Here is a 4,438-nt window from a genome sequence, read left to right on the forward strand (position 1 = left end):
TCAAAAATAATCTCAAATGCAAAACCAGAAATGTAACCAAGTACCGGAAGCGTCTGGAAGGATATCGACTGTTCCCATAGGCGCCGAGAATTTTTCCCCAATAAATGCCCATGATTCATTCATAAGCATATTTGACTACTCTTGAATTTCATTCATTGCTTCCAATGTCAATTTTTCTTCAATGATACTTTTCCCACTTCACACATCTGGCCCATTAGCTCAGTTGGTTAGATCGTCGTGCTAATAACGCGAAGGTCGTGGGTTCGATCCCCCCATGGGCCAAATTTTTTCTCCATCGCTGTTAGTTTCAACCTATGCCATAACTTCAATATCAATATATCTCTCTCAATTATGGATATCAAACAATTGGTTTGACGCAGCTCTTCACTAAATACTCCTACCAGTTAATCTTTTAACACGTATATCTCTTTCACATCCTTCTTTACCTGCTCCACGGGCCATTATTTTTCCCCCAATTCTGCGGCTGCGAGATAGGATAATTTAACATGAAGAGTATCTTTTCAAAGGAATGCTCCTTCGTCCCTCTCCCTCTGATATTTTATTTCAAATGAGAAACTGTAATCAAATAAACACCATTAGCTAATATTTATCGAAAGTACCCCGAATGTCTAAATTTAAGGTACCTATGGCTTAGCATGATTCAAAATGAGCAGTGACCCTCTCAGTTGGCGCACGTGACGTCATCAGCTCTGCTAAAGTTAAGACAGCCGTTTTTTTCCCGCAAATCGTACAATAAGTAGACGACTGATCTAAATGAGGGACAATATGAGTCTATTTATTTTCTATCTCTATCTTAATGTACAGAAAAAACAACTGTGATAAATCCCATTGAAAAAAATAAATTCTGTCGAAATCCTTAGATATGAACGATATAGGAGTAGATAAATTCTTGTGTGCCTTTTGTTGGTAACATTTTAGTCTTTATCAATGAAATTTTGCTGTATTATATTGTCTCTTGCATTATAATAAGTATTTGGATACCTTATAAAGGCTGTGCTACTCATAAATATTTTATTCTAGCATCTGGTTCTAGTCTCTTGGCAGAATGCGAAGAGGGGACGTGCTGACTGGGTCGTATTTTCTCGATTCTCATTTTACCTTCACTTGCGATAAGCGGTATTTGGTCGTAGGATATGGAACTTTCCAGCTGTTTGCCTTACGCATGTCCGGTCAATGACTGATAGTAACTATGTGAAGCTTAAGAAGCTAGGGAGAAAACTTGAGAGTCGTCCTGCCACTGTTACCTACCCGATTCTATTTCCAAATGGCAAAGCACGGAGCGTGGATTAGTGCAGAGGAGGAAACTCATCGATTGCACGAGAGAATATTTCTCGATCCATTTATTTCCGCAGCAAATTTAGTGTTAAAAAAATCATTGGTGCTAAGGCAACCTGATTGAGAATAGTTTTACCCTAATGTAATTTTTTACTATTTTGAACGCTGATATTTTTACCATTAGGTTTCGTATTTTTGAAAAATAAATAGTGTCCATTGTGTCAAAGCATTAGCTCGAAAACATCTTTCAATCGTCATCGAATAATACAGATTGTTTCTTCTCTATTTTAAAACAAGATGTTAATAATCGTAAGTCAGCACCGTGGGCAGCTAATAAAATTGTCAATGACTTAAAAATAAATTCATCTCTAAAAAGGTTTTTTGTGAAGTTGCACCAACGGAGTAAAATGAATATCTGATTCAGTGGCATTCCTTAAATTTAAAGGGGGGTATGATATAAAAGAATGACTTCGATATTTAAAATATGCACAAGTATGCTATCAATGTACTGCATAATCATTAACAAAGTACTGATCACATGCTAAAATGTTATCTCATAAAATGTTTAACACCTTCATCACATATCACCAAGGAGATCTCCGTGCTGTTTATTGCAGTGAAGCACAACTATTCGTTCTGATATTTTACATTCCAGCGAAAAGGAGGAGAAATCAAACTGAGTCTTGGCTTTCGATTTTTAAAGAATGCCCGCATGTGCAAGGACTTGAAATTTAATTTAATTAATAGTAGCGGGCGTAACTTGGTGGAAATCCATACTCGCAGGAATAGAAGGATCAACAACTTTGCTATTTCCACACGGTAATTTATTGAGCCCTGCTAATTTATTGCTATTTTTTCTCAATAAATTGACATGTGGAAACAGCAATGTTGTTGATCCTTCTATTCCTGAGAAATTTAATTAATTGGCTTACTTCGGAATCCTGCAATTTAATATTCCCCATACGCAGATCCAACGTTATATCTCGATTTCTATATGCTAGGAAACTTCGATTTTTTTTCTTTTGTTAAAATGCATAACAACTAGATACAGAGGATATCAAGGAGAACGAAAGATAGAGGAGGAATTTCATCAAGCTGCTTACAATGAATCAGCCCATTGGTTAAGTACGCGCGACAAGTTACGGCTGAGCTCGGATAATTGAGTGATAAAAAACGTGACAGTAAGATAACACAGGCCAACAAAAAAAAACTTTTTTTTTGGTGCCGGGAGTTTTTGAGCTGATATTAACAATATTAGTGGTGCTGAATCCAAATATGATATCCGTTTTTATGTAACAGCTCTACTTTTTTAGATACGGTGCATTTTATGATTATATTCTTTCAAATTTTTGATATATTTCAGAAATTATTTTTCAAATTTAAATCAATCTATAAATAAACTAATTCATAATCACTCTGCAGTATTTACTTTGAAAATCACCTTTATACCTTTGAGAAAGGGGTTGGGGAGGATTTGGCGTGATTGAAGAAGGGGGAGACAGGCGCACAGAGCTGAGGCAGTGGGAAAAGATACAACTAAGGGATGTGGGAAACCCACGGTGGAAAAGGACCTTAGTCATAACTGTAGAATAACGACACGTGGGAAGAATCACAGATAAGTGGAGAAGAGTAAAAAAGGGGGGATAGGGTAAAGAGAGAGTGTGTCTTTGAAAATGGAGAGGCGGGAGTAAGTAAGCAGAAAGGGGATTTCCGAAAACAAATGGTCAAATTCTCAAAGTTTTTGTAAAGTAGCCTCTAAAAATGAGCTCAATTCGAAGAAGCTGTGTAAATCATTGTGATGTGTTTTGTTACATTTGTGGGGAATATACTTTAAAAGAAAATAGGAAAAACATTTCAGAATTTGTGAAACGTGCATGCCTAGGATGTTTTGGTGTTCAGCTTGGTGACCAAGGTAAAATGTAGGCACCGCATGTTGTGTGTAAAACATGTACAGAACATCAGCGGTATTGAACCACAGGAAAAAGGAAAAGTTTAAAGTTTGGTGTGACAATGGTTTGGAGAGAACCTACACACCATATTGACGACTGTTATTTTTGCATGGTAAATGTTTAGGGAATTAATCGAAACAATCGCCATAAATGGAAATATCCAGATTTGCCTTCAGCTAGACACCCGGTACCCCATTCAGAAGAAATCCCGATCCTAATATTTCAGACATTACGTGATGTATGTGAGGATAAATACGAGCCTGATTCTATTGACGATAGTGGCAGTGACTACGAGGCAGTATCAACAAATCCTCAACATCAATCAAGATGAACTAAGCACACTTGTTAGAGAATTGAACTTACCGAAGGAAGCATCTGAACTACTAGCTTCAAGGATGCATGAAAAGAATTTAATGGAACAAGGTACAAAAAATAAATTTTTATCCCACAATTGAAAAGGATCTGCTACCCCTCTTTACTCAAGAAGACAATCTTACATTTTGTTTAGACGTTAGAGATCTTCTGAAAGGAATGGGACTACCGCAATATGAAGCTAGTGATTGGCGTTTGTTCAATGATAGCTCCAAGCGTAGTTTAAAATGTGTTCTTCACAATGTTAACAAGTTTGGCTCAATACCAATCGCTCATTCAACTGAAACGAAAGAAGAATATGATACAATAGTATTGGCCTTACAGAAGATAAAATACTAGGGACATCGCTAGGTGATTTGTGCAGATTTAAAATTGGTGAACTTTCTTCTTGGGCAGCAATTTAGCAACAAAAATATCCTTGTTTCTGGTGCCTCTGTGCTAGCAGGGACAGACAAACCACTGGATTAAGGAGTGGTCAAAAGGAGAAAACTTAATTATTGGGTAAAAACATTATTGCTAAGTCTTTGGTGAACGGGAGAAAATCACCTTACCGCACCTTCATGTTAAACTAGGCTTAATGAAGCAATTTGTAAAGGTTCTTGACAAGGATGAACCATGCTTCGGCTACATAAGAATAAAAATGCCGCAGATAAGTATAGAAAAACTTAAAACTGGTAGTTTTGATGGTCCACAAATCAGACACAGATGGGTCACAAAACTGCTTTTGTCAAGCCATTGAATGAGATTTAAAAAACAGTTGGCTTTCATTTGTTGAGGTAATAAATTTTTTCTGGGAAATCACAAGCGAGAGAAATTATCTT

General features: G+C 36.7%; 1 non-coding gene across 1 annotated transcript; it reads left to right on the plus strand.

The window, feature by feature from the left end:
• The first annotated feature begins 208 nt into the window (after positions 1–208).
• On the plus strand, positions 209–282 carry Trnai-aau. Its single transcript has one exon. It is a non-coding gene; the product is annotated as a tRNA-Ile (tRNA).
• The last annotated feature ends 4,156 nt before the right edge of the window (positions 283–4,438 follow it).

Source organism: Ischnura elegans, chromosome 10 (assembly GCF_921293095.1).
Source record: "Ischnura elegans chromosome 10, ioIscEleg1.1, whole genome shotgun sequence".
Lineage (NCBI taxonomy): Eukaryota > Metazoa > Arthropoda > Insecta > Odonata > Coenagrionidae > Ischnura > Ischnura elegans.